Source organism: Podarcis vaucheri (genome assembly GCF_965113315.1).
Source record: "Podarcis vaucheri genome assembly, chromosome: 3".
NCBI lineage: Eukaryota > Metazoa > Chordata > Lepidosauria > Squamata > Lacertidae > Podarcis > Podarcis vaucheri.
Genome location: NC_138761.1, coordinates 83,073,498 through 83,099,945, shown reverse-complemented (window position 1 = coordinate 83,099,945; position 26,448 = coordinate 83,073,498). Strand labels below are relative to the sequence as shown.

Below are 26,448 nucleotides of genomic sequence, written 5' to 3'. Positions count from 1 at the left end.
CCAATAGAGGACAATACAAGTCTTCCCTACTGTTTAATAATGCGTGTTTTTCTCCAGACAGTCATAAATGCATGGGTGTTTGTGGAATGCTCTGGTTTAGCTCCTATAGTCGAATAGCTGCACGATCAACAGAAAAGCTGGTTAGAAGCAACAATGTAAGAATTTTTTAAAAGTAGCTGAAGAAGTGGAGGAGTGTGACTCATGCAACACGTTGCCGATTAATATACACAGAACAATAATTACACATACTTTATCAACCTTCTGAGAAAAATACAAAACATTAAACAAAGCCACAAAGACTTGCGAACCACCCAGCCTAAAATGAACTTATGATGTCTGGTTTCAATAGATTTTTCAAATGCTTAAATCAGTCTTTTAGATAAGTTCATGAAGATACCAACAAAAGGTAACTTCGGTGATATTCATAATACCGAGAGATGCTAGTAGAGTTGTAGACAGAGACAGGGTGCCAGCGTTTTGCACCTGTTTCACCCTGGCAGTCCAAGTAATCAAAAGGCTGCTGTTCACCCCCAATGGGGCCCTTTAACTGGGGCTTGCAGGTAGCCAGTGGCGTAGCGTGGGGGGTGCAGGGGGGGGCCGGCCACACCGGGCGCAACATCTGGGGGTTAGGGTTAGGGGGTGCAAATCCACGGGTTAGGGGCGCAAATCCACGGGTTAGGGGGCGCAAATTACTTGCCTTGCCCCGGGTGCTGACAACCCATGCTACGCCACTGCAGGTAGCACACTCCCAAGATAGTTTTCTGGGCTTCTTCAGTGGTCTAATCTCAAAGTCTTGATACATATATTGATATTCAATCTTATAGAGAATAATCTTTCTTGGCTTAAGTTTAAGAGACTAATTTGCTTAGCAAATCAACTAACCAGCCTACAGCAGGGATATATAATTAGGACTTGTCAGCATAGTGCTGAACTGAGCAAGACTCCAGCACCCTTGGTCCCCAGCTACCTCATGGTGGCAGTGAAGGGTGGCCGTTTAGATTTCCCACAATACCCCTTATGGAGCAGCCCTTTGGGCCACCTAAGGAAGCTGCCAAGGCCACAGGGCCAATCAGCATCCTGGATGTCCATCTGTGGTTTTACCTCATGGCAGTAATGGTGGACATTCATTTACATTTCCCATAATGCCCCTGGCACAGCATTGCTCTGGGGCATTGTGGGAAATCAAAATAGAGAAGCAGGGCCCACCAGAGGGCACTTTGCTGAGGGGCCCATCAAACCAACCATGGGGCTGTGAAAGGCAGCTGCTGCTACTCAGAGTACGGATTTCAGGAACTGCTCTAATACAATCAAAGAACAGCATTTGGAGAGGATTGGATAATGATTCCATAGTGGCTGACCTTGTGAGGTTAACAAAATATAAAGCAAGTCATCTGGTTATAGTAGGATATGTGATATCTTAGCAGGCCCAGAGTCAGCCCACTAGGACATCATTGCTCCCCACATTGGGCATCTGCGCTTGCTGCCACATGCCCCCCCCCCCCCGCAGCACAGTTGCTAGCTGCCAGTCACCTCGTCCCCCTGGATGGGCCTACTCAATGGTGTTGGCAGTGGTGTAATGGGATGTGAGCCAAGTGGCGGCTTTGCCATGTTTAATCTCCCACAGTGCTCTGCCCGGTGGCCAGTATGTCAAGCTACAGCCTTGCATATTACATTATTGGAGTCCTTTCCTTCAGCATGCCGAAGATAGATCAGCAGCACAGCCCCACAAAATACAAAACTATACTCATTAGAGCATGTGCTGCTATCTAGGTGTTATGGATTACCAACTCCCATCATCTCTGACCATTACCCATGCTAGCTTCAGGCTGATGGAGAACACCACATCAGCTGCTGCTTCATGAAAGCATTGTCATTTTTAGCTGCTGGCTGAGAGCGCAAGCCAATGCAAGCTTATTCAAAAGCGGATCCCACTGGGTTTAGTAGCTTTTACTTAGGACTGCCAGGATAGCTCACTTGGTTACAGTGTGGTGTTGATAATGCCAAGGTTGCAGGTTTGATCCCCATGTGGGACAGCTGCTTATTCCTGAACTGCAGAGGGTTGGACTAGAATTGATGATCCTCAGGATCCCTTACAACTCTAAAATTCTATGATTCTTATATTAGGCAAGTTTAGAGAGACTACTTACTTCTCAATAAGAGACATAACACACAAAAATCATAGGAAGCAACTTTATCATTTCCCATCCCTGGCAAATAAATAAGATATCTCAGATTAAGGAAATTTTACTTTCATTATTGAAACTGTTCACCTTACTCCACCTTTTCACTGGTCCACAGCTTGCTTCGTATGACATTTATTTAATTGTCTTTGTTGCAGATGGTATCTTGATGGTTTTATATATAGGTTTAAATTATTATTTTTTTCTGCTACTGTGGATATGCAGGCTATGCTTTGTTTTTTTAAGAAAAGGTTTGCGTCAAAAATCACTACATAAAAAAAGCAGGTGAAAGCGTCTCTGCTGTCCCAGACTAAAGTACCATTTACTCTAGCATCCTGTCATCAGTGGTGCCAACCAGACGCCTCCACTGGAGAGCCAGTGTGGTGTAGTGGTTAAGAGCGGTGGACTCGTAATCTGGTGAACTGGGTTCGATTCCCCGCTCCTCCACATGCAGCTGCTGGGTGACCTTGGGCTACTCACACTTCTCTGAAGTCTCTCAGCCCCACTCACCTCACAGAGTGTTTGTTGTGGGGGAGGAAGGGAAAGGAGAATGTTAGCCGCTTTGAGACTCCTTCGGGTAGTGATAAAGTGGGTGATCAAATCCAAACTCTTCTTCTTCTCCAAGGTGCTCAAAATGAACAGCTCTTCTGGCTCCTCCACCATGGTTTTTGTCTCCCTTCAACTGGCAGTCAAAGCTATACTGTCTCTAAGCACAAAGGTTCCATTTAGTTACCATAGCTAAAAACCACTCCCCTAATATATAAGCATGGCATAAATCTAATTTGTTCAGCTTTCTCTTCCAAATTCTGATAGATGTCTTTTCCTGGCCTCTGGAAGGTGACATTTCCACAGCCATCAAGGAATATTAATGTTATTTTGTTAAGTCTTGGCCACCCCTTAGTTGCCAAGTGCTCAGCTGATTCACAGTAATCAAGACAAGCAAATAAAGCTTCCTTCCTTCCTTCCTTCCTTCCTTCCTTCCTTCCTTCCTTCCTTCCTTCCTTCCTTCCTTCCTTTTTCAAATGATAACAGAAGATAGGTAGTAACAAAATGATGCACTATTGTCCCCAGTCAACAGTTCACATTGCAACCAGAAAAACTACACCCCCAAATGCAGCTAGGCATCCCTTTCAGGACTTGGATACCTTGAACCTCTCAGATTGGTCTTAAAGCATATAATTATAACACCAATTATGCTGCCATATCTGCTTCCCAAACACTGAGATATGTAAAAACAAGTATAGCGCACTGTTTTGTTCAATGTCTGGCTTGGGCACAAGCTAAAAGAAGTGACTCTTCCTTGCTTTTAAAATTACGTCGGTAAAACAATGCCCTGTATAATCTTGATGTTCCAAAACTAAATATTCCAAACAAAGATGTTCCAACTTCTAAGTTTTGCTCACTGGACATGATTGAAGGATTATGTGCATCAATAAAAGCCAAAAGAATTTCCTTACTACGACCACACTCACTGACAATACGGACAGCTTTTGTAGTGCTTCCTAAGAGTAATTGTTCTCTAATGAAGCTTGATGAGTTGTGGATATAGCTTGCAATTATAGTATTTATCCTTTTAGCATAAATGGCTGCCAAGACCTTATAATATTGATTTAATAAAGATTCTGGATGACATGAAGCTGTCAACTTAGGATCTTTATCTTTCTTATGAAGCATAATAATTACAGCCTCATTCCATGAATTTGGCCTTTCAGAAGAGGTCGAAACATTCATTACAAAGAGTCTGTAGCAAATTCAGTAGCAGGTTGGCAAATGGTCTATAAAACTCAGCAGGAAAGCCATCTAATCTTGGAGATTTATTTGGCTTCAGGTTTTGGATGACCTATTGTATTTCATTCTTGCAAATGGTAGCACTTAACTGTTGCTGATCTTGTTTAGAAAGTTTAGGAATATGATGCTTGCCAAGAAACTCATTAATTAATTCTAACTTTTGAGGGTTGATCTGGAGATTTATGAAGTGCAGCAAATTCTAACACAATTCCATTCATTATTAGTAGCAGTCTTTCTCCCCCTGTTCCTCCCCCCCCACACGGATTGTTAGTATTAATCTACTTTTCTGTCCCCATGCTGATTTGTGAGCTAATAACATATTGGCTTTGTTGTCCTTTTGAAAATATTTGTGCTTTGTAAATGTCAAGGCTTTATCAGCCTCCTGTGTATTCAGAAGATCAATAAGATTTCTATATGTGTCCAGTTCTTATATATGTTCAGATTACTATGTAGTGAGTGTTTGGGTGTTATCTCGGGGGGGAGTATCATTCTTTTACAAAAAGTTGTTTTTCTGCTTGTTGAGTTATGAAAGATCTCACCCTAAAAGGCCCCGGCCCCCAAAATGAGTTTTAGTAGCATCCAATATCAATTTCATGTTGCATCAGATGTTCAAGAAAACACAAAATACTCCTGAATTTCCATCCAATAGCTGTTAATCATTTCTTAATCAAGAGAAAGACACTGAAATCTAAATTCTTAGCCTCTGCCAGGAAGAATGATATATCCAAGTTGGTGTTTTGTGCATGATCACTTATCAGCAGTCACTCAATTTTGGAATTCCAGAGAGGAAAGATGGCGGACTAGATGTCTCTTCTTGACACTCTGTCAACAAGAGATAATTATGTGGTGATTAATGATAGCTAAGTTATAAATCTTGGTTATCACATTTTCTCTGGGAGAACAGAAAAAAAACAGGGGATTAAGATCTGATCCTCTCCATGCTGGGATTCTGAGAAGCTTCAAGATGGAGTACAAACTGCAATTGCACTCCAACACCACATAATAGCCCTGAGGGTCAGTCAGAGAAGGTGACCCTCTAAGCCATTCTGAGGATGCAGACCCCACTCCAATAAAAAGCCTTTTCTCACATCACATGGCAACCCCAAATCAGGGCTGAGTGAATAGGTGTGCAACCTCCCTAAACCAAGTGCTAAACCTCCCTGAATACATCAGACATGGGTGGCCTAAATAAACCAAGCACTGTTCTGAATCTACCAGTCCATCTACCATGGCATTGACCATCCCATTGGTTGTGTCTGCTCTCCTCAAATTCACAAATCACCCTCACCAGTGACTGGCGCTCTGGTGAAGGACCCCTGCAGTTAGGAAACTGTCCGTTCAAAGCACAGCAGGCTTAATTCAGAGTTAAGCATGCGTAAAGAGGGTGTGGCGACTTCCCATCCTCCACACAGTAGCCTTCAACACCTCCCTCAATGCTAAGTGGGGGAAACAGATAAATGGAGCGGACTAAGGCATGGGAGATGACAGGGACACCCCATCCTAAAATCAGGTGGAGGAAACTCACACAGGCAGGAGGTGACATGGGGGGGTGGGCAAAGATGTCAGCTTCTACCACTTCTGTTATGCATCCTTGATACAGGATCCAACTCGGTATATTTAAGCTCTTATTTGTCTCAGCTAAGTCAGTTACATAATGGTTTTATACACCGAAATCAGAAGTTGCCCTGAGTAGGTTTAGTCAATAGAGTCTAAGCTAACAATAATTACTTTTCTAAAAGCTGTAAACAGAGATATCCCCCAGAAAGGCAATTATATTTATTGTCAGAAAGCTATTGCTCATATTTGTGTGGGTGGGTGGGTGAGGGGACTGCTATTATTTTAGGATTGCAGCAGCGTCTTAATACCACTTGGCTTGGAACAGGCGAGCTAACTTGTTTCTTTCTGCTACCTTTGGTTCCCCTCCCCTGCAGTATACCAAAGCTTCTGTTCAGTGTGAGGGGTGATGTCGTTGCCAGTGGATGGGGAAGGTGCTCAAGAACATGGGGCGTACTGCAAACAGAGCAGACATTCTTAATGCTGAGCACACACACACAACCTGTATGCTGGTCTATGACCATAATAAAGTACTTGAACTTGAACACACACACACCCTGATGAGCAATTTGATTTTCTATGAGACAGTATTGAGGCATATGGGTCAAAAGGTCAGAGAAACTGAATAACTAGGCTGAGGAGGAAATCCCCTCTCGCCGAAATGTTACATGAATGATCTGACAGATAGAAATATAATCAGCTTGTGGGGAAAGCCACAGGAACCTAAAGTACAGGAGGTATGAAGCATTAGAAAATGGTTTACTGTAAAGAGTATAAAAGTAAAGGGAAATAAGGACAGGGTAGAGGCTTTTAGATCTGGTGAAAAGGTCACCAGTGATTTTAGCAAGGGCAGTTTCAGTGGCAGAAGCTGGACTGTGGGTGGTCAAGAATGGAGTAGAAGGAGACAAAGGCAGGAATAAGCAGCATCTTATAAGAGCCTGAAACAAAGATATCCTCCAGAAGACCTGTTTTTGAGCACTCATCCTGATTTGTTTGCACAAAGATTATATGGAACTTAAACTATAGCCAGACTTTATACAGCATTCATTCTGATAAGTTTGTGTGGTGTTTGTAAGTCTTCTGATTAATTTTTCAGTGCATGGCCATGCCACTTTGCTAACCACAAAAAGTTCATGTGGGGTTGTTGTTTTTAGCAGATTTGTTGCATTAGGGCGACAAAATGCACAAAAACCCCCACATGAACTTACCTGAATTTCACAAATCTAAATTACAAACCCAAATTTTGCGTCCTGCAAAATACTGACAGTCTGGAGGTGACCAAAGTCAAGTGAGAGATCATCTCACAATAAGAGGATTGGGGACTACAACTGCCTTTTATCCAGATGCAAGTAGAGGCTTATCTCTGATTTTAACGCTAGGATGCTGAGCACTGAAATTAGAGAGAAGAGATCTCCTATCTCCAATCTTAGCACTTGGTGCTTAGGTCAAGGCTGGGGACAATGGTGGAGGGACAATGAAGTGTGGTCAGAGGGAGAAGAAGACGACGGGAGGAGGAGGTGTTGGTAGCTGAAGGGTTGAGTGAGCAGGAAGAGTCTGTGGCAGAGAGCAGTCTAGAAGCAGAGGCAGGAGCAGAGGCTGGAAAGGAGTGGGGGAGGCAGGGATGAGTCAGGCTGGTGAAGAAGCCAGGGTGTTTCCCCTTCCTGCTACAACCAATTCCCCTCTCCCCTGGTCTCCCAGAACAAAAAGAGGTATGAAGTGGGAGGAGCAATAACAGGCATGGCGACCAAGTCTCAGATTGCTTGGGAAGGACACAGGGGAGGAGGAGATTTAGGCAACTGTGGGAAGGCGCCAACCTTCAGTTCCCACAACTGCCTCATAGGGCCAAAATCTACTGGGACAGGTTGCTGTGCTTACTAGGCCAGGCCTCCTGAGCAGACTTCACTTCCTTCAATAAAGAATTAACTTCACTGACACCATGTGAGTTATTGCTGACCCGTTCCTTACACCTACAAGGCAGGCCCTCTTCTGACAGAATGGAAGAGAAATGGTGGAAGACAGAGCTTTCCCCCTGTCAACTCTCTTTTCCCACACACCCTTGTCCAAAGTACTTTTTCTGTTGGTGTTTGAAGCCCAGCAGTAAAGTTTTAATATTCACATTGGAGCACAAAATAGCAAAAAATAAAATAAAATGCATATATCTTTGAACATATTCTAAGCATGTAGACACATAAATATGAGGAAGCAAGAAAACAATACCTTTAGACGATCGAGTAGATATAGAGGAAAGCTTTCCCAAAGTTTCGGTGTTTTTCCAATTCTATTAAGTAATTCAGAAGACCATCTGCCATAATTCCATAGTTTCAGCTTCAAGTCTGTCAGAACAAATCAAAACGTAAAATGTACATCAAAAGTGGTGACTGGTGAGATATAATAAACTTAATATGGGGTGTGAAATTCAGCCCTGCCCCCCTTTTCAGGCTTCATTCCAGTCACTGAATAAACTGCTAATGTGGAAATTGTTTTGACGTCAGCTGGTCTGGCCTTTGTTAAAGACTGCTAGGTATTCTGCCAAGCCGGGGCAAATTTGTTTACTGTCTAATACTTAACGGAATTAGGCTAGAAAGATAGATGTTTTATGAAGCACCAAAAGAATTGATTTGTTCTGAGCAATTTCAATCACAACTATTCCAGAAGCATCTTACAACTCAAAAGACAGTTCAGAAGCTTTGGGAAGACTATATATGTGGGTAATATTTTGCACTATTTAAACAGCAGTGGTCAGTAAAAGGAAGGATGCTTCCAGAATGTCACTAGTTTTGGGTGGGATCCAATCACATGCTGGCAAATTCAGATTGTGCAATTGGGAGGCCTTGTGCAACAAACCCACTTCTCCAAAAAGGTCAAGCTTTTTGTGACAAGGTAAGTACGGTAATGGGTAAGGAATGTGTGGGGTGGCACTTGCTTTGATGCAACGTCACCTAACTTCCCCGCAAGCGCATCAGAGTGCATGCTCATTAAATAGCCAACATCACCTGATCTCCAAACCAGGATGCATCCTCAGTTAAAAGGTCATCTGGAAGTGCCCTAACTTAATCAGGCACTTAATGAATTAGAAATAAAACAAAAACAAAAAAATCCTACACATTACTGTTAGTTTTCCATAAAATGTTTGTTTGCTTGCTTGTTTTTCAGAAAATACATATATTGCTCTTTGCCAAAAGGTCAGAAGGCATTTAATAACATAGAAAAAACAATACAGTACAAACAATGGGTTGTATCTAGAGAAGGTGTTTCATTTGCTCAGAGGCTTCTGTTTGCACTTCCCCTTCCTCTGATCCCCTTATGCAGTCGCCAAATCCATTCTGGGGTTACCCAAGATTCTGAAGAAAAATTGGGGTGTGGGGTATGCGGGTGTGTGCGGGGAGAGAAGAGGGAATGGTAGTTCAGTTGCGCAAGTGGAAGTCCTTGCCCCAATGGGACTATGCTGAATGCAACCCAATTATAACTCAATAGTTGCAGCATCAAAATATTAATAGATTAATAAACAGTTTCTCTCATCCAAAAGCCTGGTGGAAGAGGTACATTAATATATATTATACATTCCACTATTTACACAAACCCCTATTGAACCGTAAAATTTCATAACTCATTCCACATTTCAACAAGCATAGTATTCTTGATACTATCATTTCTCCTGTGTATCATATATATTAATTTACCTATCTCGGATTTTTTTATTATTTTTTATTGCTGAAATTAATAAATTAATTAAGGATTTCATGCCCTTTGGGATATCAGCCTCAATCTAATTAAATAAAATCAGTTTAGGACTTAATCTTATCACTGTAATATCTGTTATCATACGAGTTGTTTCCAATAATCATACACCACTCAATATTCACTGGGGCATGAAATTTAATATCAGTTTTGCTTGGAAACCTTGGAAAGGCAAACTATAGATACATCTATAGTACATCTACAGCACAAATACATATATAATACATAAAGTATATAAATAGTACATCCTTTAATATGTGTTACTTTTTATTGAATTTGAAATATAATCCTTTTTATTAGGATTCATATCACACCATATATTTATACCTCTTACAACAGATTTATACTTATGTGAATCCAAAACCATGTTGAAATCTCTTGCCATTATCATTTCCCCTCTTACAAATTTCTAGATATCTTTGGTTAACTAGTGAATTTTTTTTGCTACTAAATGATTTGGTGCATACACAGCTTCAACAGAGAAATCCATAAACTGTGGGATAACTTGCAGTCCCATATAACTAGCACGTGTAGCTCCAGTTAATGCATGAAGGGGTTAAGACCACAGAGTAAACTGTTGTTGCTAGACTTGACTAGGTCACACCTCCTTACCTCCAATGAAGAAGGAAGTGAAACTTCTTTGTTCACTCACAGTTTACCGTGTAAACTCACCAAGATAGGATGTGCCTGAGGCTGCTCGCTACAAGCTCAGACCGTGTGCTTAGAGCTATTTCATTATATTTTGTATCCCAAGAATTTTGCTTGTGTTTACTTGCTGCTGCATGAAATAACACATGAACCTGACCATTGTAGTTTGCAAGTAAAGCATTTAAACTTACTAATGCTGTGGTCTGTTCCTTGTGAGAGGGGTAGAGAAGGGAAACACTGTAAGGGGACTAAAATGGCATATTAAAAAGGTCTAACAGCCTGTTATTCCCATGCTACATTGCTGCTTGCTTCTGCGACTTTTAAACTCTGCTGGAGGGTTCTCTCTTGCTGGAGAGTGTGTTCAGCACCACACTTTGAATTTAGGGATCCAGCCAATTCTTTTATTAATTACCCCAGACAGGTGATTTGTATCGATTGCCACTCTACACAAACCCCCTCCAGACATCCTTTCTCTTGCTAATTTGTGATTATTTGTGCTCATGATACTATTGGTGTGGTCACAAACAGTGTCGATACTGTTTGGCTCTTTTGATGCAGGTCACACTGCTTCATTTTTAATAGGGCAATATCCTGTCACTTTCTGCTGTATCCTATAACTTTTTATACCACAAACGTTCTGGTTTATTTTTGTCCCACTTTTGTTGCATCATTGGCCCCCACCGCCTGGAGGGCAATAATGTGGAAGCATTGGGGCAGCATCACAGAAAAACTAATAAAAGCAAAATAAATCTACCACTATTATTGTGTCAAGAATATGGGTCAGAATACACCTGAAATAAAACACAGTCTGAAATAGCCCCAAGAGGCCAGTGATCCTTTCTTTTGTCAAATATCTTCCTTCAATCTTTCTGTATTGATCTTTACATTCCCATATCCTGCTCCCGCAAGACCACCATAGCAACTCCTTTGGTTTTATTATACGCACATAAATGATATAGCTGACTTTTATGAATCTTCCCAATAAATGACTGTCTTTCTATGCTATGTGTATTTACTCTGGACATACACCACTTGCTTCTTGTCTTTTTATCTGCCAGGAGATCTTGTTCCTCATGACTGAGTGATGTAAGCCATTCATATTAAGAGAGATACATTTGCCATTAAGACATTTTAATCATAATCTAAAATTATACAGATATTAAGCTTCCCCATGCTATTGTTTTCCTTCATATACCTTCACTTATCATGTATGATTCAGTACATGTATTTACCAACAGTGCCCTTTGAAATGTATTACCCATCCAATGCTGGCATGTCCTCCCCCTCCCCCCAGTTATTGAAATATTTTGTTTTTCCTTGCTCCTTTTAACTCCTTTTGGTTCTAACTCAGCTTTCAAATTGTTAAGCTGTGGGTGAACATATAAGACTACATAGCGATTCTTCAAACGGCTCCTGTTTATTCACAGGCCAGAACAGAACTGAACTGAAGGGTTCAGCCAGCCTGCTTATATAGAGCTCCACTACAACACAACTGTAACAAATTCCTGTAACTATCCAATCACTGAACATCACTTTCATATTTTTTTTTATAATAATTTTTATTGCATTTTTTTTCCAAATTGCAGATAAAACAGAAAAGAGAAAGAACATAGAGAATAGAAAGAAAGAAAAAACAGAAAATCACATCCATTTCAAGAACTTATTTCAGATTTCTATCGGACTTCCCCACATCTCCCACATAATGCATTCTTGACAATAAAGTTATCAGCAAATTATAACCTTGTTTCATGTGTTTCTTTGTACTTTCAATTGCAGTTTAAGTTTAAATCTCTTATTTTCCATTTACTCTTAAAATATAACCCATTGTCATTTTTACCCATTTAAACTTTGATTTTTTCATAAATATTATCCAATTTCATATATACTCCACTTTCGTTGCTGGGGCTAACATTCCAAGTCATACGGCATCTTAAGATTCATATAACTTATAATACTTTTGCAGATAGTCCTTAAATTTTTTCCAATCCTCCTCCATTACCACTTCTCCCAAATCTCGGATCCTTGCAGTCATCTCGGCTAGTTCCATGTAGTTCATCAATTGCGTCTGCCAGTCCTCCAGTGTGGGCAAATCTTGAGTCTTCCAATGCTTAGCAATAAGAATTCTTGCTGCTGTAGTAGCATACATGAAAAAAGTTCTATCCTTCTTTAACACCTTCTGGCCGACAATGCCCAGAAGGAAGGCCTCCGGTTTCTTGGGGAAGGTGTACTTAAACACCTTTTTTAACTCGTTATAGATCATTTCCCAGAAGGCCTTCAATCTTGGACAAGTCCACCAAAGGTGAAAGAATGTCCCCTCAGCTTCCTTACATTTCCAACATTTATTATCGGACAAATGGTATATCTTAGCCAGCTTGACCGGGGTCATGTACCACCTGTATACCATTTTCATAATATTTTCTTTCAGAGCATTGCATGCAGTAAACTTCATACCGGTGGTCCATAACCTCTCCCAGTCTTCAGACATGATATTATAACCAATGTCCTGAGCCCATTTTATCATAGCTGATTTAACTGTCTCATCCTGAGTGTTCCATTTAAGCAGCAAGTTATACATTCTCGATAATAACTTGGTCTTTGGTTCTAACAACTCTGTCTCAAGTTTCGATTTTTCCACCTGGAATCCTGTTTTTTTGTCAATCACTGAACATCACTTTCAATCCCTTATTTACATATGTGGACCTGAGTGAAAACTATCTACAGTATCCCCTGCTGGCCAAGGGTGAGAACTTCAGTACATAACACAAATCTTCTCCTTGAAGATCCCAGGTGAGAGCTGGGAAGGTTCACTTCTTTCTGTGTGGGACAAGGGTAAAGATCTACCTGAGAGAGAGGACTTTGCATTTTTCTTTTTGCTCAGATTAGTTTGTCTGTTATTGCAATGTATTATGAAAAGCAAATAAAATCCTTTTTAAAAAAATCATTCCCTTCTCATGACTCAGTCCTAATGTTTTCTCTAGCTAGAACAAAGTATTATTTGCCTTTCTCCCCCACCCTCAATTTTTTATTTTATTAATACATATCAAAAACAAATTGTACCATATACTTTAATTTCATTTGTGCTATCTTTATGTCTTAATATAATTGTCAGGGATTCTGAAGCTAACGTTTTTGAAACTATCCTGTTTGTACATATGTTAGTTTGTGGATGTATATCCATGACCTAAAATTATCACAAACACGACCAACGGAATATTGGTACTTAAATGGAGGGCTGCCTGGAGACATTATTTTCTTATTCCTTAGTTATGAAATCAGAAATGTAAATTCCCTAAATTCTGTAAACACCAAGTGTTTTCAGATAATTAATTTGATTCAGTATTGGCCATTTGATCTGGATTTTATGATTTTTTACTTTATGCTTCCGATAGCTCTTTTATGCAACCTTGAATAAGTAACTTCTTTCCTGCCCAGTATTGAAAGTTAACAGCTTCCTTTAATTAGCGGTGACTGCTGTATATGCCTTGATTATTCAGGCACGTATGATGAATTAATAAAAACCCGTATTTCCAATGCTTTCTGGCCAGTGTACAGATAGCATGCAATCAGCATCTTCCCTCTTCACAAAATGCACACATACAGTGTATTAATTCAATCCTCCTGGTGTGTGGGTGTGTGTCTGTGTGTATGCATATCCGAGAGAAAGAGACAGATATGTGTATTGTGGACAGGGTTGCATTGCTGCAAAAAGCACAATAGAAAGTACAGGTTCACATAAAACTTACATATACTAATTTATATGATTGCCTCCTTAGATTTATTACCTCCCTCCATGCTAGAATCCTAATATGCATGGGGTGGGGGTAGCACTGATAATTTGCATAAACAAAAACACCCTAAACTTGAGGGTGCACTTATGGAGCTAAAGTAACATCTAGTCCATGGATAGGCAGATTAAGGCCCGGGGGCCAGATCCGGCCCAATTGCCTTCTATATCTGGCCCGCAGACTGTCCAGGAATCAGCATGTTTTTACATGAGTAGAATGTGTGATTTTATTTAAAATGCATCTCTGGGTTACTTGTGGGGCATAGGAATTTGTTCATTTTTTTCCTTCAAAATATAGTCTGGCCCCCCACAAGGTCTGAGGGACAGTGGACTGGCCCCCTGCTGAAAAAGTTTGCTGACCCCTGATTATAGTCTGACAGAGAGAGCAAGAGAGAGCTGAGTATGGATTCTGTGAGCTAAAAGCATTCTGGGATGCTGGCTACATCCTCTGGTAGTCTACTGAAGAGTTTAAGCTGTGCCTTCACTTACAAACAATCAGTTTATTTGCAAATTAACTAAAATACTACATTTACACTGTAAACTTCCAGTGACCTCCTTCCAAAGGAAAGACAAACTTGGGCAACTGCTGCATCCCCAAATCTTGCCAATGCTTGTAAAATTGGAAATACCGTAAATTCCGGCGTATAAGATGAATTTTTAACCCCGGAAAAGAGGTTAAAAAGTTGGTGGTCGTCTTATACGCCGGGTATCCGCCCCCCCCCGCTGCTGCTGTGGCGGCTCAGAAGCATCAGAAGCAGCAGCAGGGGTGGCGTGCTCCGCTCTACGCCGGGCGGCTTTCTCCCGGCATAGAGCTGCCCAGCTTATTAGGCAACTGGGCTTATAAGACGAACCCCCAAATTGCACCTGCCAATTTGGGGGGTTGTCTAATACATCCAGTCGCCTAATACGCCGGAATCTACGGTAATGGGAATCTGCATTAATACAAGAAAGCACAGAAACTATGAAGTAATAAGCTAGATAAACAAGTCGGAAGATAGATGCTATGATGAATGATTGCCTGCTACTACTTCGAAAATAATAAAACTATTCTTTCTGTGTGTACAACTGTCACATAAAGATTGATTTTTCTATGGGGGGATATAATGACTGAATGGAAGCTTTATTATTCTGAGCATTGCTCTGAGTTTTGCTTTAGCGAAGGTGGTATCAGCTGTGGGCGTTTCACTAGTTTAAAAAACACTTTTCAGCAGGATTTAGACAAATCAGAGCTTAGTCTGCCAGAACAGAAAAGCACATTTCTCTAAAAGCCTCAAAATATGATAGATTGCCAGTTGCCAAGCCTGGCACATGGAGCCTGAATGCAAAACTGCTTTTAAAACAAATGTTTTTGCTCTGCCCAACAATACTCACTTCTAATCTTATTGCTGGAAATGAAAATCTGTTTTTTTGTTACTTTTGAGTCTTCAACTTGAAAGTGCACAGAATTCCCTCCTGTCCTTTGTGGAACAGCATGAACATGAATAAGGTCTGCCTGTGGCTTTCTTCCTTTCTCTCTTAGGTAAAAACAAACACCAGCCAAGTCTCCATGGAAATAATGGAAATCTGCATTAATACAAGAGAGCACAAAATAAGCAGCGTTTATTCCCAGGACAGGGGAGAATATAGTAATAAAAACCTATACTTTGCCAACCACAATAAAGAAGAAATTCAGACAAAGTTGTACAGTATTACGAAAGGTTTGTGTGAATTTTAATAGAAATAACCAGGGACAGTTAGACAACTGGAGGAATGTACATAACAATATCAGCCAATGGTTGCTTCACATGTTAAAGATTACCAACACCACAGTAATTCACATGTAGAGTTTTGCATGAAATTTGTGCATACATCACGTCTAATTATGTGAGGGTTTTGTTTGCACATGTGGAAAGTTCACTTGGAAACCCAAGGTCAGTTATAATATTTAGCATGTATATAGACAATTCTGCACTTATTATGACTTGGGGTGGAGGGACCTATCCATTTTGGTTCTCGTATGGCCTCATTTTTCCACTCTTATATTCAGTTCTCCACATTTCTGCAGCTATTTACAAAAAATCACCAGCATCTTAGTGCGAATTTCTTCTAATTAAACCTCTTAAATGCAGTTTTAAGTAATGTTTTTGCAAGGCATTTTCCTTAATATAATGCCTTTTAATGCTATTTTTCACTAGCATGTGCATTCTTATGCACACTTTCCCCTAATATGTGATTTTTTTGCAAACACGGGTTGATGAGAAAACTGCATTGTGAAGTTCAGAGAAGTGTGAATTTTGTAAAATGGCTTTGTTTTGATTCTCAGGATCCTGTAAGCCCACTCACCTTTTCTGGTGGGCGGTGTTGCTGGTGCTGGGTGGGGCCCCACTCAGGGATGGTCCCATTGTCCAATCAGTGCCAGCAGGAGGTGTGGCCAAGGGAAATATAAACCGCAGTGTGGCCGGGGAGCCCTCCTCTCAGTTAGGCATTGGGTAAGCCTTTGTTTGTATGGAAGAGAGGTTGTAGCCTCTGCCTGCCCCTCCTCATTAAGGGTATCCTGTTAAAGGGATCCAGGAGTGTGGATTCTGTCTGATGCCCAGAAGTGGGCTAGGGCTATGCCATGACCCCAACGGGGACCCCTCGTAGTGCCCCTATTTGATGTAAGTCATAGGGCTCACCCTATCGGTGGTTTACCCTTAGATGGACTCCCTGCAGACAAGTATAGTCAAGATATAGCCAATGCCTAAGCCAAACCGCTTACATCTGTATCCAATATAGTTGTGGCCTATTTGAACCCATAAACCTAAATACTCGTGTCCGTGTGTGTTTATTATCCATTAGGGAACTTCGGTTCATCGGGCCTTGGCACCCAAGATGTAAGGCACTCAAACAGGTCATTCCACCTACTATCCCTACATACAGTTTTGTACTCAACTCCTAAATATGCGGAATCCTCATTGACCTTTGGTCCTCTTAGTTGCTGGTATTTTTAATTTTTATTTTACACTGGCAATCTCAGGGTTCTCTTGAGCACCCTGTTACCTCTCTCAGACCCTCTTGTTTTTTTCAGTGGCACTATTTTTGCTCTGTTGGCATTCAGCAACTGAGTTCACTGTTACAGGGACCAATTGCAGAAGGAGACTATGAATGAAAGACAGCAACTTGTCTAACACCATCCATTGAACTGTCGTCATCTGTGGGATTTAAAACAAGTACTTTTCAGTTCTCAGCTTAGTTTTTTAACTACTAAGACACTACACTAATTTCCTAAACCAAGCATAGCCTTCCAGCACATGTACACAAAGGCAGATATATGAACAGGTACACTGAACAGGTTTGTCATGCCGTTTTCTCAATGGAAGCTACATGTGAAGGTCTGAGGGTGCAGTCTGTGAGGCCAGAGAGATGAGGATGGGGGGTGGGGTATTGAGCATGGCACCATTTCTTCCCCTACATATTAGAGATGAATGCCCAGTATGGGCTCAGGAGTCCATACAAAGGATCAAACTACCCTGGAATAAACTCTCTTAGCATAAAGTAGCATGGTCCTTGTATATATTCCTATCAAGAGGTAAGGAAATTCTGAAAACACATTAGCTGCCAATGCATGCTAAAATGGTCAACCAGGCTCCATATCAAAGCAGAATGTGTCTTGTTGCTCAAGTGCCTCTTGGGCTGCCTGTCCCCTCCCCCTTTCCTCTATCCTGTCATTTGCTCTGCAGTAGAGAGATGGTTCCCCTATTATCATAATGGAAATTGGCATGTGATCAAAGAAAAGACATGAAAGAACAGGCTGTTATTCATTCTCTTCATCAAAAGACGATGCTGGAAACGTGCCTACGGTAAAAGAAAACAGCTACTGCAAAGAACTGGCCTCCTCACTTTTCTGCATTTCTGTGGGCTTCTTGTGCTATGGATGGTAAACAGAATTCCCCCTTCCTTTCCTTGCAAGTTCCTGCATGAAGATTAGGGAGCCTGTGGCCCTGCAGATGTGGTTGGACTCCAGCTGTCATCAGCCCATGACAGGATGTCCAACGGTCAGGGATGACGGAGAGTTGTAGTCTAGGAACAACTGGAGGGCTACAGGTTCTCCATCCCTGTCCAACACAACACTGTGTATCTGAAGAAGTGTGCATGCACACGAAAGCTCATACCAAGAACTAACTTAGTTGGTCTTTAAGGTGCTACTGGAAGGAATTTTTTTATTTTGACTATGGCAGACCAACACGGCTACCTATCTACTACTGCAACACAACACTATTATCCTTGGAAAGAAAGGAGACCCAGAGGCCTTGAGTCGAATATTGTGTTCATATTAACCCAACCATAAGAAAGGAAGAAGGCATGTGCATATTGGAGTGCCAGTTCCCAAAATATGTCACCGTAGTTAATAAACAGGCAGCCACCACATGAAACATTTTATAGGACAATAATGACTGCAATGACCTATGCAGGTTAAGAAGGGAGTGGGGGTGTTGGGGGCTCCATAGGGAAGTAGGAACCATGCCTCAAAGTAGGATTCTTGCATTTCTTCCATGCAGCTTCCCACCTCTTCCTTTGGAGAGACAGGGCAGAGAAACTCAAATTTTCCTGATCACAGAGTTTCTAATGTCCCCACAGAAACAGGGAAACTGGTCTAAACTTTCTCAGAGAGAGGTTCTACTTTATGCCCCCCACCACTTGTGGAATGCCCATGCTTGTATACTTTGATAGCAATTATTTTGTCCTAGGCTTTTGCCCTTGAATCCTGCTGATTTTCCAGACGGGAGCTTAATTTGCAAACTGGTCATTGGCAACACAGGTATTTAAAATGTCTAACCTAGAACCCTATTTCTCCCTACCCCCAAGGTCTCAGGAGAATGGTGGCAACCCAGAGCCGCAGGAGGACCCTCTGTTTGGCTGTCAGTACAGGAGCTACCTGGAAGGAAAGACCTACTCAGGAGAAAGGTGAAAAAGCTAGCTGTAAGCCATCACCCAGGCACAGGCAGTGACCAGAAAGATGATCATGGGAGGACAGTGATCATAGAAGTTGGTTCTGGAGCTTTGCTGGGCTTTCAGAGCTCCTTAATGTTCCTGCTCCATCCACACTGCTGATTCTGGCTCCACCTTCCACACCTGTTGCATGTCATGGGCACCCAGTATACAAGAGCAGAGGATCAGCTTGTCCATGCAGCCTCCCTTCTCCCTGGTCCAAGCCTTTTCCATGGTATGCCATGGTGAAGCAAATAGAGACTATTGTTGGATATAGCCTCATAGAGCTTTTATGGGTCTCCGAGAGGAGATTCATTTTCTCCTGATTGGTATCTTGCTTCCTAAGCCAGCCATTTAGTTGTGTTTTATTAAAAGCACCTTTTTAACAATCTCTGAATTTGGAAATCTGCTTCATCTCCTGGTGTGGCTGTTGCAGCAGGCAATTTTGTGAAATAAAGAACAATTTATAATTAGGCTTTCCTAATGTTCCATATATATATATATATATATATATATATATATATATATATATATGCTTTCGTAGATTTTCACGGGTACAGGAATGCAGGTTTTGGTATCTTCGGGTGTCTTCCCGTGTAAGAGTAGGGGTGTCTGGGCGACGTTTCGACGAGGTCTCACTCGTCATCTTCAGGCTGGTGCTTTCGGCTTCTTGTTACTGGAACTTCCAGTAACAAGAAGCCGAAAGCACCAGCCTGAAGATGACGAGTGAGACCTCGTCGAAACGTCGCCCAGACACCCCTACTCTTACACGGGAAGACACCCGAAGATACCAAAACCTGCATATATATATATATATATATATATATATATATATATATATATATATATAAACAGAGTCAGTCAAATGCTTTTAAAGTATTTTTAAAAATCCAATAGCAGTTCAATCCCCTAAGAGACATCTAATAAATGTTATGACTCAGAGCAAATGACTACAGATGCCTTTTACAAAAAGTGAATGCCTTGAGCCTATGGTAACAAAAATCTATTTCTAATTCCTATTAAAATGGCATGTTTAATAATGAAAGACAGGCAGCAACAAGACTCCCATGTCAATCTATCTGTGGAGCCAATAAAACAAAAGCTGCAACACCTCCAGCAGCTGTGAGATCTTGGAGGATGGGCAGGACAATGGGGGAGGGCACTGTGCCCAGGGGACTGCCACTTGGTTAGCTCCCTGCACATCCTTGTAGGCAGGGCAGGCTTGCCCATATATAGATGGCTGGGGGGGGGAGATAGTGGCCCAAAGGACATTCAGAGGGACAGTCCTCACTGGGCTAAGCTGTAGGGAAGGGTTGGAGGTCTGCAGGCGAGAATCTGCTTTGCCTGCCAAAGGTCTCTGGCATCTCCAGGTAGGTCTGTCTGGGAATGTCCTTGAGAGTTTCTCCCAGTCAGTGTAGATCACAGGTTCAAGACCCTGTGGCCTGTCAGGTAGGTCTAATGTAGCCTACAATCAGCTGACATCAATGGGTGGGTAACATCAACTGATGGTCGGAGTTCAATTCTGCCAGTTCTGCACAGGGCAACTGCGCCACCAGAAGAAGCTTATCCTTTTTCTTTGAAAGTGCTATTAGTCTAGGGCTGCCATACGTTTTCCTGGACATTACCAGGATTTCAAAAGTGGAATTGATGTCTGGAGGGAATTTCTGAAAGGCAGTGCTTTGTCTTGTCTCAGGCAAATCAACTGAAAAATTGCGGGGGGGGGGCGGGTTGGTGTTTTTGTAAAAAAAAGGGGGGCTCAACAATTCCCTTAAAAAAAAAAGCTGGAAAAAAGTTTTTCCTAAAAAGAACTCATCAACTTTTGAGGTGTCCTAGTTTTTACTTTTTGAAATATGTCAACCCTATATTAGGTCCAATGTTACATGTAATATCTAGGGTTGCCTTCACCAGTCGCTTATGGTAAGTAACAGTCGCTTATGGTAAGTAATTCTTTATGAATCTATGAGACATTCCAAAGCAAAACTGAAGCATACTAGACAACTTCTGGATTGCTTCAAATGTCATGGGGAGGGGTGGAAAGAAAGGAAGAGTCTTGAGCTCTGCTGAATGGCATCTGTTAAATATAGTATTGTTTCAACAGAGTTTTCTTTCTTTTTTCCATCAGTGGCACGTGTCCCCATTCCTATTGATTCCATGAAGCTGCACAGCCCCATCGGCTTGACAATCACATTAAAAGTATTTTGAGAGCTCCCCTCAACACACAAACCATGAACAGAGCCTGTAATTTAATTTTGGCAATGTTGTAGCAGATGGTACACAGTCTGCTCTCTTTGCCATTGAATCTTGAGAATCTTGTGGGTGTTGATGGCAACTGAGTGAAACTGTAACAGCTTCAAAATATCCCCAAACTTTCAAAGAACATTCTCCCATTCACATTTTTAAAAAGAAAGATTTCAAACGACCCCTCTCATTCTTCTCCACAGCTACCACCACAAACCCAAGAGGCTACAGACGTTGTGAGGTGATTGGAATGAACGGCGGACTAAGCTCACCACTGAAGTTAGTTAATTGATGCAGATGCATGCAGCATGCTGTGAAAGTCTGCCCCTTTCTTCACTTTACTTTTAATGTTTTTTCTTTCTGCAGATTCCCTACAGATTCCCTGAAGGAATTGAGCTCACAAGTACTTGTAATTGTTTACAGAAAAACAAGACACATAGCTGTGGGTTTTCTATTAAGGAAAACCTTTCTTTGGCCCTTAGTGACTTGCATGAGTGGCGGCTAGGAATGGGGGAGAAGCTCAATTCAGCTGGCATTTAAAGGTGGGCCTATCTAATCCACACTTTCTAAAATACAAACTGAAACACAGCCATTATTTGAAATTCATACTTTTTTGAATTTTGCACTGCAGTTCTCCAGCCAAGTAATGTGTGCAAAAATGCAAATAATAGGGTAAGATGTGCAGGAAAAAATCCAGGTATTAGAGTAATCATAGCCGGGTAAATGTCTTTGCAAGAAAAATGTGTATTTTGGGCAATATTGCATATAAAAATGTGTCTTTTAGGAGAAACCGACACTCAAATGCTGGTGATTGTTTTTTAATTAGGACTTTAAAAAAAAACCCCAAACTGATATGGAAATGTGGAGACTGGAACTTAAGATTGGAAGAATGAAACAGAGAAACTGAAATTGACAGATTCACCCATTCCCAGAATGAGCATGCATAAATTGGGTTGACTTTGATTTTTTAGGAAACCAACATTTGGCTCCTGAGTGATGCAGCAAGAGAGCCCAGATGGAAGCTGGTGTGTGGCTGATGAAGATTGGCAGAATCTGGTAGGTTAGAGAGCAGAACCCAGGGAAAGGCAAGATGGAATTGGGTCATAGAAAGAGTCAAGGGAGGGAGGGAATGAAGCAGCAGGTCTGTTTTGGACCAAATTGAACCTTGTTGGCTTTTCAGGTCCCAGTATTTCGGGTCCCAGTTTGCTGGCGTGACACTTTTAAAGCTGAGGTCACTAAAAGAATATTTGGTTGGCTATCCTACACGTGAACTAGGCCCAGAACCACCAGGTTCAGAAAACCACCTGGACAGAGATGGAACTGTTTGTTGCAGATTTGTATAATTACACCTGAACCTCTAGACATGTCCACTTTGAAGTAAGTCTCACTGAGTTCAATGAGACTCCCCAAGGAGGTTTGCATAGGACTGCAGCCTAAACCTCTGTTTCTGTATGCTGCTTCTCCCAGTACTCCTGCAGGATTTTTTTGTATTTGTACTCACTAAGTAATTTATAATGCCAGTCTCATCTCAAGAGTTGTTGGGGCTTTCCAGTTTGATGGCTTGTTGCTTTAGGGAATCAATCACTTCGGCTCAATGTTTTTCCCCAGTTCATGGCTCAGATGATGACAATCTTTAAATACATAGAAATAAATAAAAAGAATTAAAAAATTGTCCAGTAGCACCTTAGAGACCAACTAAGCTTGTTCTTGGTATGAGCTTTTGTGTGCATGCACACTTCTTCAGATAGGTATCTGAAGCTCATACCAAGAACAAACTTAATTGGTCTCTAAGGTGCCACTGGACAATTTTTTAATTCTTTTTATTTATTTCTACTGCGTCAGACCAACACGGCTACCTACCTGAATTTAAATACATACAGAGAGAGAGAAAGGGAGGGAGGGGGAGAAAAAGAGAGGGAGGGAGGGAGGGAGGGAGGGAGGGAGGGAGGGAGGGAGGGAGGGAGGGAGGGAGAGAGAGAGAGAGAGAGAGAGACTAGGAGGATAACAAATAATGTGGCTATTTGGTTTTTCATGGGACTACTTTGTGAAATATCAAACTTGGGGCATCAGAGATCATTGCTATCATGTGTTTACTGGTATCTATGCTGAAAACTGGATTTCTGTGGTGTTAACTGGGGTTCATTGGCAATTGATTTTTGATCCCAGTTGGACCAATGCAGCTTAAAAATGCAGGTATCCTCATGCAGCTTAGAAATACTCAGGTCTGCAGATCTGTTTCTGCTTGTGTTGCTTTCATGGAAATGGATGCCACTGTATGCACATAGCAAGCGTATCTTTTGAAAGATGCTTCCTCCAACTTCTTGTAGTGTTGATCATATGAAGACGGAGGAAGCCCATTCAGCTCAGTTGGTACACCATGAGACTCTTAATCTCAGGGCTGTTGGTTCCAGCCCCACATTGGGGCAAAAATATTCCTGCATTGCAGGGAGTTGACCCTTGTGGTTCCTTCCATCTCTACGATTTTATGATTATATGAAATCCATCCCCTTTCAGCTTCAAACTCTAGTGTTTGAGTCACGCCCCTTGATCTCATTGGCATCATTAGCAGTGAGGGGAAGCTGGCCAAATGTAGAAGAGCCTAGCAAGGGAGTCTGCTCCATGAGCTACAAGGGAGCCTCAGGTGACGCAGCATCTCTGTCTCAGTGGCAAAGCTGGGTTTAGGTCAGGCAAAACCCAAATGGCAACAGCCAATCAGCCAGATGGGGGAAATTCCTGCCGTGCCCCTATCCCAATGACAGACGACACACAATGTTCCTCCACCCTGCCCTGCCTGCCTCCACAAGAGGAGAGTCTTCCCAAATCAGGTCCTCCCTTAAAGGGAGTTATTGCAGTGAGACCTGGACAACCGACACCCTGTGTTGTGGGTGGGTACGATTGGTTAGCCACAACACCTGATTGGTAGGTCCCTCGAAGCTGGGTGCAATCTGGCCAATGGGATGCAGTCCAAACGGTTTGAGGGACCTATTTATACCCATGCACGTGACCCAGAGCTTCCTCTTTTGGCACGTGCATTCAGAACACCCGCCCACCTCTCCCTACTTTTAGGGCTTGTTGCACTTGACCTAGCTGTGCCATTGTGTGTCGTGTGTCGTTGGGATGGGCATGGCAGGAATTTTCCCCACTTGGTTGATTGGCTGTTGCCATTTGGGTTTTGCCTGCCACGTAGCAAATCGTCACAACTTGTAAGGTTGCAGATAGGCTCTGGTTCAGGTGATAGGGATGGGAGAACGCTCTCGGCATCCCTGTGTGAAGGGTATTCCATTAAAGGAATACAGGGACTCAATGATTTGGTCAACCCCTGAGAGGGGGTTGTGCCTGTGCCTGAGTCCAGGGGGACATTTGGGTGGCGGAGTTAGCCCATTCCCAGCTTTCCGCTTATCCAGGTGTTCACCCTTGGCTGACCTATGCTGGAACCCTGGGTCAGCGCTACCTGCATGGCAGGGAGCTAGTCAAACCAGAGCCTATGCAAACATTCACTTTCTGTAATCAATAAAGTTGTGGCCTAAATTCTGCCAAAAACTAAACCAAAATTTTGAGTAAAGTGTGAATTTATTTAGGGGGGAGGTTTCTGGCAAATGGCAGGTAGAAGTTACAGTCAGCAATATCCCCAGTGATAGCAGCCACAAGAAACCCCTGAAATGGGGTGGAGAAGGGAGTGCAGATGAGCCAGCTCCGGATCCACTGGATTCTGAGCCAGCCCTGCTACCTTCATGTGATGGCAACAGGTTTGGGATCTGGCATAACGCCCAACACTCACACAATCTTTCACCCAGACTGGCACAAAAGGAGTGGATGCAGCAGTGGCCAATCTGCTAAACCCTGCCATAGCTGGACAAAGGTTGGGATTGCATTCTTAAGCAGAAATATATTTTTGCCATATTAGAGGCCACTGTGGCAAGGTGACCTGTCTGTGCCTGCTCAGTCTGCTGTTGATAGGCAGCTTCAAGGACCCTGGTCTCCCTTCTCATGGTTCTTTGTCTTTAAGCCAGATTTGGACAGGAGAGCCCTTCAAACAGAGGACACCTCAGTTTGAAGATTATCCTCTAAAAGCCCTCCAGCTAGAGTACTGCCCTCTACAAAATTGGACATGAGCCACCATAATTGAACCAAACACCTTCTGTTTCTGACAGAAGATAGCTGACTGTTCTCTTCAGTCTATGCTTGCTTCTTTATCTGAAACATTGCTGTTCTGAGAGGAGCTGGAAGTGGAATTAAAATGGCGGTTCCACACAACACTTTGTATCTTTCTATATTTATCCAACAGTGCCCTTCCCCGTGTGTGAGATTCACCTATCAGGTGTACTCATTGTATATCCCATTCAGCAAAGGTCCTTCCAATGTTAATTAAAAGCTTCAATAGTGATATTGAGCTGTGTAAAAATAAAACCAGTAATTAAAAGCAAGTACAGTCGTACCTCGGGTTAAGTACTTAATTCGTTCTGGAGGTCCGTTCTTAACCTGAAATTGTTCATAACCTGAAGCACCACTTTAGCTAATGGGGCCTCCCGCTGCCGCCATGCCGCCGGAGAACGATTTCTGTTCTCATCCTGAAGCAAAGTTCTTAACCCGAGGTACTATTTCTGGGTTAGCGAAGTCTGTAACCTGAAGTGTTTGTAACCCGAGGCAGGAATTTCTTCAGGATTACAGCAGGGGAGGAAAGAGTTGAAACTCCCCTCCAAACCTGCTTGGAACTCTCACCCGCACCCCTGGTTCTGTTTGCAATTTAGATGAAAATACTTCTCTGTAAAGTAAGAAGATGTTTGCAAGGATTGGCAATAATAGTGAACATAGCTCAGCTGGGGGCTATGATACTATTTCTAGTACCCGTGGGAAATATCTGTCAGAAATTACTGATCAGCTGTTCATTTCATTCTGTTTCCTTGGCTGTGTACACACCATATATCTAAAGCGTGTCCCCACTCAAGAGAATCTGGGAACTGTAGTTTGTCAAAGGCGCTGGGGAATTGTCAGTTCTCAGAATTTGGGGTGGGGGTAGGGTTCTGCTATAACTATGCGTTAAATGCATGGTGTGTACATAGCCCTGGTTGTCAGAAACAAGACTGAATTGGAGAGACAATCTCTAGTGCTTTAAATTGTTTTATACTGTTTTTAACATTTTATTCAATTTTTTAAACTTGCCCTTGGACCTTATTGGAAAGGGAAGGTAATAAAATTGGAAACAGGTTACTTAATTTTTCTGCAGTACTGTATTTCTCTAGATCTTTTATTGTATGATGGATTATCTGTCATGATGGATGATGATTGGTTATGATCTTGTGCATTTGGGACTCTGGGATAAACAGTGGCAGCTTATTAAAAAAAATCCCCTTTCAAAAATTATTTCAGATAGAAGTAATTAATTAAAGATGGAATTGCACATGTGAAAGAAAATGTGACTGACCATTGGTAGCAAGCAAAACCTTTGTGAAATGAAACAAACCATGAAACTGTTTATCTAAAGATATCAGCGACCTTCATTAGTTAAACTGTTAACAGGAAAGAGATCTGTGGTGAACTGGAACTACATAATAAAAATGATTTCCCCTAGTA

The 26,448-nt window shown here is 41.9% G+C and overlaps 1 long non-coding RNA gene across 1 annotated transcript in view; it reads right to left on the bottom strand.

The window, feature by feature from the left end:
* The window catches only part of LOC309528710, a 139,286-nt gene that overhangs the window by 24,536 nt on the left and 88,302 nt on the right, over window positions 1–26,448 (bottom strand). Inside the window, exon 2 of the long non-coding RNA XR_014217882.1 lies at window positions 7,740–7,855. This is a non-coding gene — a long non-coding RNA (uncharacterized lncRNA). The remainder of the gene's footprint in view (window positions 1–7,739; window positions 7,856–26,448) is intronic.